The 11,779-nt window shown below is 29.3% G+C and overlaps 1 long non-coding RNA gene across 2 annotated transcripts; it reads left to right on the top strand.

The window, feature by feature from the left end:
• Positions 1-2,583: 2,583 nt before the first annotated feature.
• LOC107852204 lies at positions 2,584-8,712 on the top strand. 2 transcript variants are annotated; one of them, XR_007042951.1, is made up of 3 exons: positions 2,584-2,848; positions 3,242-3,338; positions 8,281-8,712. It is a non-coding gene; the product is annotated as an uncharacterized LOC107852204 (long non-coding RNA). The 2 variants fall into 2 exon arrangements; XR_001669314.2 differs by lacking the exon at positions 3,242-3,338 and having other exon boundaries at positions 2,603-2,848.
• Positions 8,713-11,779: the final 3,067 nt, after the last annotated feature.

Below are 11,779 nucleotides of genomic sequence, written 5' to 3'. Positions count from 1 at the left end.
CTAAATATATAATATATATATATATATATATATATATATATATATATATAAAATTTATATATATAATAAAATATATATTTATTTAATATCGGTCTTTTGGTTTAACCATTTATTTTTTGAAAAATAAAAAATCAAACCGTTTTAATCAAATTTCTAAAATTTAAAACCAAAACCGATCCAAAAAATTGAAAAATCAAAACCAAAATTAAATTTTCTCTAAGAAGACAAGGAGAAGACCCGGAATCAAAGTTTCAATTGTTCGAGAGATATTCGAAATCAGAGGTTAGTTTCTTTAGCTTCTACTTTAAACTCGATACTTTTTTCATTTGCAAAGGTCCCCACTCGATCGTTTTGAAGTCAAAGATTCTGGTTTTGTATGTGTTGGCATCCAATATTGACCGTTTGATACTCCTTTTAGGTCGTTGTTTTGTCAAAAATCATTAATTTCAAATCTTGATATTTTTTTACACATTATTCTTGTATCAAACAAATATTGACTTGTCACATTCATGATTTAAAAAATATACAAAGTATTTTATTACTTTTATTATCATTTTTTGTAATTTATCAATTTAAATGTAATATTTTTACGTAATTTGTTAATATTTTATTTAGTATTCACACTCGTAATTACTAATACATTGTCTATTATTATTATTATTTTTATTATTATTATTATTATTATTATTATTATTATTATCACTATTATTATCGGCAATTTTAAATTTTATATTCATAATTTATAGGTGTCTATTTCGAATTATTGTTATCGTTGATTTTAAAGTAATATATTATGTGTCGTATTTTTATTTACAAAATTTATTCATAACTAATCTGAGAATAATTATAATATTTATTTTACTATTATTATTATTTTATTAATCCACAACATTAGTCAATTTAGTTTTTTTCAATTTATTTATTTTCTAGCCCGATTTTGCCAATTTATAATAATTTTAGCCTAATTTTATCCAATTTATTACAATCCTAGCCCAAATTGTGTCCAATTGAACTCAATTTTAAATTCCATTCAATTTTTTAACCAAATTCTTAATCTTTAAATCTCAGCCGTTGATCAATATTTATTTACTATTATTATATTTAAATAACAGCCTAAGTCGATTCAATTATCTTCTCAATTTTATTTAAATTCTAGCCAACCTTATATCTAATTGATATCAATTTTAATTGATTTTTGAATTCAATTTGGTTTATTTTAAAATTAAATTTATATTGAGTCTTATTATTTTTCTCGTTATTATGATCAAGCAAAAGATGCTCAAGAAATTAAAATTAGTTTGTTGACATAGATGGTATCACAAATGTATTCGAGCTGAATAAAACTTAGCTTGACTCGTTATGTTATCACCAAAAAAATTAAAGAGGTAAAATTTCGTTGGTCTAAGATAATTCATGAGAGTATATATGAAATACGTTGTATTACGAGGTAATATACTTGGGTATGTGATGTATATAGTACATATTTCAAAGTTGATGGTCAATCAAATATATATACGTATATATATGTATCTCTCGTGTAGTGATGTACATAGTAGTCAAAACCTAGTTAACTGAATCTATATATACAAATATTTTGAATAATATGTTAACATTATATGATCGAGGTAATAATATACTATTGAAGTTATAATAATGAAGCTAATTAACTAATAATTCAACAGATTAATACATTGTACTACGAGATATATATGTATAATACCGTATTCAAAAATTAATTAACCGAAAATAATTTTAATATATGAAATGCATTGACATTACTATGCGATTGGCATCATTAATTTTATTTACATAATTTATTTATAATTAATTTAAAAATAATAATTTTATTTATTTTTTAATTTTAATTTTATATAGTTACTATATTTAATAAATATCAGCCTAATTCAATTCAATTTTCCTAATTTATTTAAATTCTAGACATTTTATACTCAATTTGTGTCAATTAAGTTTAATTTGACTCAATCGAAATCACCAATTCAATCTTCTTCTAACCCAATTTCTAATCTCAGCCGTTCATCATATTTGATCAACGGTCGATATTAAATCAATTTTCACATTTTTTTCTTGAAATTGTATTGCTTCAGACTATTTTTATTGTACCGAGGGTCTAATAAAATTAACCTATCTACCTTAGCGGTAAGGTCTACGTATACTGTACCCTCCACAGATTCCAATTTGTGAAACTAAAGCGGGTTAGTTGTTGTATCTATTTTCTCAAAATCTCAGAGAGAAAACAATCAAAAGATGTTACCTTGAATATTATTATTATTATATTTATGCCCAACTTATTTCAAATTCATTATCGATTTTTATAATATTTATTTATTTATTATTATTATTATTATGAACTTATTATTATACTTAAATAGCAGTCTAAGTCAATTCAATTATCTTCTCAATTTTATTTAAATTCTAGCCAACTTTATATCTAATTAATATTAATTTTAACCAATTTTTTAATTTAATTTGATTCATTTTTTAAATTAATTTTCAATTTTATTTTAAATTTTAATCACAACCGCCGATCTCATGATATTGACGGTTAAGATTAAATCTTATTTTTCATATGAAAAACCCAAATACCAAAAACCCTAATCTCACTCTTAAAATTTCAGTCGCATCTTACCATCTGTCCTCTCTCACTCTCTCTAAACTCCGGCCGCCTTCCTTATCGTCACCATCGCCTCCGACGTCCTTCATCACCACCTCTCCTTCCTCCTCCGGCTGTACAAGCTATCCGCATCACTACCACTGACAACCACAACAGTCGTCGACAACCAAAGAACTGATGAAATCTCCCCCAACTGCTGCCGCCCTCCTCCAAAATGTAATGCTAGTATCTTTTTGGTATTGATGATTCGTTATACTACCCTTGTCGCTTATGTAATATTTTCATGATTGATGGTTTTATTGTTGTTTTTGTAATTTTATTGCATTCTTGAACATTAATTGTTAAAAAAATATTTCTTTTTGATGTTTGGTTCCTTTAGTTAGCTAGTGTATAATGAAATTGGTAGACAGACTATAAAATTTGGCGACTCTTTGTGTAATTTTGTCATGATAAATTGTTTTAATGTTGTTTTTGTGATTTAATTGCTTTGCTGAACAACCCCATGTTATAAATTGTTAAAAAAAATTGTTTCTTTTGATGTTTGGTTCCTATAGTATCTAGTGTTTAATGAAAATATTTACTGAAAAATGCAAAAATTGAGGGTTTCAGCTCAAAGAGAATCTGCAATACCAATGGGGGAGTATAATGGTGAAAAGTACATAGGGATTAATGATGTTCCTCTATCTCCTAGATCAAATAATTCCAAGTAAGTTTCACTTTTGACACTAATTTTCCTTATTTTCTATGAGGTTTCTGGTGGTCCATTTGGTGTTGAGGACACTGTACAAGCAGCTGGTCCTCTTTTTACTCTTCTTGGTTTCTTGATTTTCCCATTAATATAAGTGTCCCTGAGGCATTGATTACTGCTGAAATAGGGACTATGTTCCTTGAGAATGGTGGTTATGTTGTGTGGGTTTTATCTACTTTAGGTCCATATTTAGGGTTTCGACAAGGTTGGATGAAATGACTTAGTGTTGTCACTTGAAATGTGAATTCATGACTTGAAAATGGTTAAGTTTAGTCACTTGAAATGTGAATTAGAGAGTTAAAATGGTTAAGTGTAGTATTTTGAATGTGTACTAGTGACTTTAAAATGATCAAGTGTCACTCGAGAAGTGGATAAGTGACTTGAAAATGATTTAGTGTAGTGACTTGAAAGGTGAACTTGTGTTTTGAAATTAGTAAAGTGTAATCAATTGAAAATGCGAATATTGTCACTTGATTAAGAATAATGTTTTGAAATGTAAACTAGTTACTTGAAATTGATTAAGAATAATGTAGTCACTTGAGAGGTGACATGTGTTTTGAACTTAGTTATTTTAAAGGTAACCTTGTGTTTTGAAAATGATTATGTGTAGCTATTTGAGAATGTGAACTTGAGTTTTGAAAATGGTTAGGTGTAGTGACTTTAAATGTAAACTAGTTACTTGAAATTGATTAAGAATAATGTTTTTAAATGTAAACTAGTTACTTGAAATTGATTAAGGTGAACTTGTGTTTTGAATTTAGTAAAGTGTGGTCACTTGAGAAGTGAAATAACGACTTGAAAATGTTTAAGTGTGGTTAATTGAAAGGTGAATTTGTTTTTTGAATTTAGTTAAGTATGATCACTTGAGAAGTGATGTAGTGACTTGAAAATGTTTAAGTGTGGTTAGTTGAAATGTGAATTTGTGTTTTAAATTTAGTTAAATGTGATCACTTGAGAAGTGAATTAATGATTTGATAATGTTCAAGTGTAGTCACTTGAGAAGTGAATTGGTGACTTGTAATTTGAGCTTAGTTATTTGAAAGGTGATCTTATGTGTTGAAAATGATTATGTGTAGTTATTTAAGGATGTGAACTTGCATTTTGAAAATGGTAAAGTCTAGGGACTTTAAATGTAAATTAGTTACTTGAAATTAATTAAGAATAATGTTTTAAAATGTAAACTAGTTACTTGAAATTGATTAAGAATAATGTAGTCACTTGAGGGGTGATTTGTGTTTTGAACTTAGTTATTTGAAAGGTGACCTTGTGTTTTGAAAATTATTAGGTGTAGTTATTTAAGAATATGAACTTGCATTTTGAAAATGGTTAAGTCTAGGGACTTTATGTCATCTGCTTCTGTGCTGTACTATGTGTTTGTGTGATATCTCGTGACTTGAGCCGGGGGTCTTTCGGAAACAACCTTTCTACTTCATCAGAGGTAGAGGTATGGACTGCGTACATCTTACCCCCCCAGACCCCACTAAGTGGGAATACACTGGGTTTGTTGTTGTTGTTGTTGTTGTTAAGTCTAGGGACTTTAAATGTAAACTAGTTAGTTGAAATTGATTAAGAATCATGTTTTGAAATGTAAACTAGTTACTTGAAATTGATTAAGAATAATGTAGTCACTTGAGAGATGAACTTGTGTTTTGAATTTAGTAAAGTGTGGTCACTTGAGAAGTGAAGTAGTGACTTGAAAATGTTTAAGTGTGGTTAGTTGAAAGTTGAATTTGTGTTTTGAATTTAGTTATGTGTGGTCACTTGAGAAGTGAATTAGTGACTTGAAAATATTTTAATTGTGATTAGTTGAAAGGTGAATTTTTGTTTTGAATTTAGTTTATTATGGTCGCTTGAGAAGTGAAGTAGTGATTTGAAAATGTTTATGTGTGGTTAGTTGAAAGGTGAACTTTTGTTTTGAATTTAGTTAAGTGTGGGCACTTGATAAGTGAAATAGTGACCTAAAAATGTTTTAAGTGTGGTTAGTTGAAAGGTGAATTTGGTTTTTGAATTTATTTAAGTGTGGTCACTTGAGAAGTGAAGTGGTGATTTGAAAATTTTCAAGTGTGGTCAGTTGAAAGGTGAACTTTTGTTTTGAATTTAGTTAAGTGTGGTCACTTGAGAAGTGAATTAGTGACTTGAAAATGTTTGAATGTAGTTACTTAAAAGGTGATCTTGTGTTTCGAATTTAGTAAAGTGTGGTCACTCGAGAAGTGAATAAATGATTTGATAATGATCAGGTGTAGTCACTTGAGAAGTGAATTGGTGACTTATGTTTTGAACTTAGTTATTTGAAAGGTGACCTTGTGTTTTGAAAATGATTATGTATAGTTATTTGAGGATGTGAACTTGTGTTTTGAAAATGGGTAAGTCTAGGGACTTTAAATGTAAATTAGTCACTTGAAATTAATTAAGAATAATGTTTTGAAATGTAAACTAGTTACTTGAAATTGATTAAGAATAATGTAGTCACTTGAGAGGTGACTTGTGTTTTGAACTTAGTTATTTGAAAGGTGACCTTGTGTTTTGAAAATTATTGTGTGTAGTTATTTGAGAATGTGAACTTGTGTTTTGAAAATGTTTAAGTCTAGGGACTATAAATGTAAACTCGTTACTTGAAATTGATTAAGACTCATGTTTTGAAATGTAAACTTGTTACTTGAAATTGATTAAGAGTAATGTAGTCACTTGAGAGATGAAGTGTTTTGAATTTAGTAAAGTGTGGTCACTTGAGAAGTGAAGTAGTGACTTGAAAATGTGTAAGTGTGGTTAGTTGAAAGGTGAATTTGTGTTTTGAATTTAGTTATGAGTGGTCACTTGAGAAGTGAAGTAGTGACTTAAAAATGTTTTAAGTGTGGTTAGTTGAAAGGTGAATTTATGTTTTGAATTTAGTTAATAATGATCACTTGAGAAGTGAAGTAGTGATTTGAAAATGTTTAAGTGTGGTTAGTTGAAGGTGAACTTTTGTTTTGAATTTAGTTAAGTGTGGGCACTTGAGAAGTGAAATAGTGACCTGAAAATGTTTAAGTGTGGTTAGTTGAAAGGTGAATTTGTGTTTTGAATTTAGTTAAGTGTGGTCACTTGAGAAGTGAAGTGGTGACTTGAAAATGTTCAATTGTGGTTAGTTGAAAGGTGAACTTTTGTTTTGAATTTAGTTAAGTGTGGTCACTTGAGAAGTGAATTAGTGACTTGAAAATGTTTGAATGTAGTTATTTGAAAGGTGATATTGTGTCTTGAATTTAGTAAATTGTGATCACTCGAGAAGTGAATAAATGATTTGGTAATGATCAAGTGTAGTCACTTGAGAAGTGAATTGGTGACTTATGTTTTAAAATTAGTTATTTGAAAGGTGACCTTGTGTTTTGAAAATGATTATGTGTAGTTATTTGAGGAATTGAACTTGTGTTTTGAAAATGGGTAAGTCTAGGGACTTTAAGTGTAAACTAGTTACTTGAAATTGATTAAGAATAATGTTTTGAAATGTAAACTATTTACTTGAAATTGATTAAGAATAATGTAGTCACTTGAGAGGTGACTTGTGTTTTGAACTTAGTTATTTGAAAGGTGACCTTGTGTTTTGAAAATGATTATGTGTAGTTATTTGAGAATGTGAACTTGCACTTTGAAAATGGTTAAGTCTAGGGACTTTAAATGTAAACTAGTTACTTGAAATTGTTTAAGAATAATGTTTTGAAATATAAATTAGTTACTTGAAATTGATTAAAAATAATGTAGTCACTTGAGAGGTGAACTTGTGTTTTGAATTTAGTAAAATGTGGTCACTTGAGAAGTGAAGTAGTGACTTGAAAATGTATAAGTATGGTTAGTTGAAGGTGAATTTGTGCTTTGAATTTAGTTAAGTGTGGTTAATTGAGAAGTGAAGTAGTGACTTGAAAATGTTTATGTGTGGTTAGTTGAAAGTTGAATTTGTGTTTTGAATTCAGTTAAGTATGGTCACTTGAGAAATAAAGTAGTGACTTGAAAATGTTTACATATAGTTATTGAAAGGTGAATTTGTGTTTTAAATTTAGTTAAGTGTGGTCACTTGAGAAGTGAAGTAGTGACATTTACAAATTTTAACACTTAAACAATTTTTGTCCTTGTCAGTGAACTATTTGTAGTTGTGCAAGAATGAGTTTAGAATCTGATATTACTAATAATCTACAATTTTAGTAAATTGTTCATATATATATATATATATATATATATATATATTTGAAACTAATTAAAATGCAGCTACCTTTGAGTCATTGGATTAGTAGAAGATTCTTAATGATTGAGTTAGGTATTTGACAAACATAGTGATTAGTTTTAACCTAATCCGAGCTTTTAGATTTAACTACATGCATGTTGGCATTAGTTTAAATTACTTTTTGGTGAAAAGACACTATATTGTCTCTTCAGAGGTTACAAGTGCTTTGAGATAAATTTTTAGACACTTAATTTGATCTTTAGAATCTTTTTAGATTAGTACTGCTAATTAGTCATGATGATAGGGGAAAAGGGAGCTTCTCTTCTCTTCTTTGCATGGAGAAAATATCTTTAGAATCTTTTTAGATTAGTACTGCTAATTAGTCATGATGATAGGGGAAAAGGGAGCTTCTCTTCTCTTCTTTGCATGGAGAAAATATGACTTCGTAACTGATGGATCTTAATTAAAAATTAGTGGCTGTAGTAGATAGTTTTATCAGATATATATGTTTAGGAATTCTTCATAGGATAGTTTTGCACAAGTTACTCCATAGTGTTTTGTTACCAATTTAGTTAAGTCCATAGGATAGTTTTTTGTATGCTTTGTAGTTTACTTTTGGAACATTGAAAATTTTTTTTGTTAATGATTTGACTTTAATGTTTGTATTCTTATGATGGTTGATTTCCTATTAAATTTGATGAGATGATTAAGTCCTAGGTTGATGCTTCAAATGTTGATTTGTATGCTCAATTGCGGAATGAGCGACACAAAAATTAGAGGAAAAAAAAGGAATTGGACTTGTTTATGAAGCATGTATACAAGAAATCACCTTCAAATGATGAACGCCCATCTCAAGAAGACAACCAAGATTATGAGGATAAAAGTGATGATGACTCTGATGGCGTGAATGAAAGCGATTCTAGTCCTGATAACGTGGATGAAAGTGATTCTGACCCTGGTGGTTGATAGTTTTCTTGAGTATTCAAGTTTAAAATATTTTGTTTTGAACCATTTAAGAATCATACATTATTGATGTGGATGTAATGAATTATGTTTTTTTTGTTAACCGTAATGGTTTACATCAGACTTGTATTGACTGATTTTTTGATAATTATTAACGGTTTTGAATAGATTTTTGACTAATTGTGAAATGTTTCTAGTAATTTATGTGTGAATTGTTACTTGGGAATTTCCATGGGGATGTACATGCTAAATATTCATGAAAATTTTCTTGAAAAGAATTGTTCTTGCTGATTTACTTGGGGCATTTCATACAAATTTTCTTGCGAAATAGTTTCATAAATATCTGCAAGAAATTTTCTTTTGTTAATTAGGAATTTTCACCCCTAAACTTCCTTTGGATTTACTTAGGAATCTTTGTGGGGAATAATTTGTGATTTTTTTTTTGTGGAAATTCGCAGGTAAAAAATCTTTTTCATGAAATTTTACCAAATAATTCATGCAAAATTTTGATAGTTAATTGCAAATAAATCCACAAGTAACTTACCTGCCGATTTATTTTCGAAACTAAATTACCTAGGGATTTATAAAGTCCTAGGTAGTAATTACCTACAAAGGTGTTTCCTTTGGATTCTAATTGGTAAGAAAATTTGCAGGTAATCAAATTACTTGGGGATTTTACCGCATTATCCCTATGAAAATTCCCAGGTAATAAGCACTTTTCTTGTAGTGTCATAGGCTTTCACGATAAATATTTCTTTTATTATGATTCATTAATTTTTTATTGTATAATGCTTTTGATTTATTGGCATAATTTTATAGGCTTGGGTATTTGAAGTCTTTCCTTATCTAAGACAACAAGTGAACTGCCAAGAAGAAGTTTCATGTCCAAGAATCATGAGATGGTTGTCGGTCAAAAGTGAGAAAAAATAAAATTTCTTGATCTTTTCAATGCCCTGGAGAAAGCAGTAAGTCATATTCTAATTAAGTTTTTATTTTAATTAATGATCTATTTAAATAATTTATTCATCATTCTAATATATGTACTGATTTATTCTGATTTATCGGATCCTAAGATAATTGATAGAATAAAAAATTAATTAGTTGGAGCAACAACCATCACAAGAAAAATGCTTTGGAAGGGTGGGCTTGTTGTTATTGATGGTGCTACTAATGATGGTGGTTGTGATGGAGCTGTTGGTGGTGATAGTGGTGATGGTGCTGTTGTTTGGGCTGGTGGTGTTGATAAGTTGGTTGATGCTTCTATTGCTATTTTGAAACAACAAACTAGTATGATTATGATTATACTAGTTTTACCGATTTTGGTGGTTGATATACCTCTTCTTTAAATTGGGCACATTACAGATTTCTCACATAAAAGGGTAGTCAATATTTTGGAGATCTTTCCTTTCCTATCTTATATTGTGCATACAAATTTCAAGTTTGAAATGCGAAATATGATGGAGTGATTAATGCTATTAATGCATTAACTACTACTATAAAGGAATTAACATTTAAGAAGGGTGTCATTCCATCAAAGAGGATTTCAGATTCATAGACTCCATTAGAGGTTAAGGCTAAGAGGATAAAAAAACAATTTCCAAGGCATTATCAAGCATCAACAAAAGAAAAATTGCAACTCCTTTGTCTTGCACTGTTAAGCAATGTACAAGGGCCACAAGAGAACAACATGAGCTGAAAAAGGTGAATATTTATCATCCGTTCGAACAAACAAATAGATTACATATCTTTTTCAACAGATGACACATCTGTTGAAAATTATCAAACATATATAGATATCTGTTGCAACAGATGACTATTTTTTACATCAAATGCATTATCTATTGTAACAGATGTCTCATCTGTTGGAGAAAATCAAACAGGTATTCCTACTATTTTAATTTTTTCCAACAGATGACCCACCTGTTGTAGTAGATGGGTCATCTATTGGGATAAATTAAATTATGTCTTCCTACTATTTTAGTTTGTTTTAATAGATGAGTCATCTGTTGCAGCAAATGAGTCATTTGTTAGAACTTATCATACAGGTCTTTCTTCTGTTTGAATATGTTCAAACAGATGACCCATCTGTTGCAATTGATAGGTCATCTGTTGGGATAAATTAAAACAGTAGGAATACCTATTTGATTTTCTCTAACAGATGGACCATCTGTTGCAACAGATGAGCTATCTTTTTCTATTTATTTTCTTGTATCTTTGTGATTAGCATTGACAATTTGGGCTTTCCAGGTAGATGTGACAGTAGAAACTACTGCGTAACAGCATACTATCATAGTTGATAGTCCATCAACTGCTTTCAAAGAGAAAGAAAAAGTGAAGCCTATCAGTCTGGAAGAATTATCCATTTAAAGAGTTGAGCATCTCGGACGAGACTCTAACAAAGTTGATCAGTATTTATTCAGAATGGTTTGACGATGGGCCGTTAAACGTTCATGCCAATAGGTACATAAATTATTTTTAAAAATATTGATTGTTACAATTCTTCTTGTAAAAATATGACATTAACACATATAAATCATGCAAGAAAATGATGAACATTACAAAATGAACCAATTAAGTCTTGGTTTAGATATGGTCAACTTTGTTGTTACACATTCCAAATTGAAGAATTGGTTTTATTTGAAGAATTGGTTTTATTTGATGTCACAGCCTAAAATTGCTGGAATGATGAGGTTTAAATGCCATATATCTTACTTTTAATACTATATTTAAATGTATCTGTTTATTAATTTTATTATTATATAATTTTAATGTTTGATAATATATGCAGTACATCGATGTCATTTTTTACCACCTCTAAAAGAAGTCTAAGTTGCAAACATAATACTAATATAGATACACAACAACCAACTGTTTGTTCAAATTATACATCGATAAGGCCTACAATAAGTATTATAAACAACAACTGGAAGTTCCTCGAAATGAGAAAGATTTAAGCAACATCATCAAAGGACTTAGCATTCCAGCTAGCTTACCTTGACATTTGGTCGACGAAGTGTTCATCTTAGTCAATTGTGATGGTTAGGTGTTGACTGTTGTTGTTCTAAAGGAGAGGCGCATTCGAGTGTATGACTCGATATCAGAAAGGAGACATTCTGGGTCATCGTTTGAGATACAAAAATTGGCCAAAATATTGCCTGCTTACCTTCATATAAGTGGCTTCTTGGGCCAAAAATTCGTACAGATCGGTCGACAATTGAAGCATTCTAGGATAAAATGGGTGATAGCC

Source organism: Capsicum annuum, chromosome 7 (assembly GCF_002878395.1).
Source record: "Capsicum annuum cultivar UCD-10X-F1 chromosome 7, UCD10Xv1.1, whole genome shotgun sequence".
Classification (NCBI taxonomy): domain Eukaryota; kingdom Viridiplantae; phylum Streptophyta; class Magnoliopsida; order Solanales; family Solanaceae; genus Capsicum; species Capsicum annuum.
The sequence above is the reverse complement of the archived record's forward strand: the minus strand, read 5'-3'. Positions and strand labels throughout refer to the sequence as shown.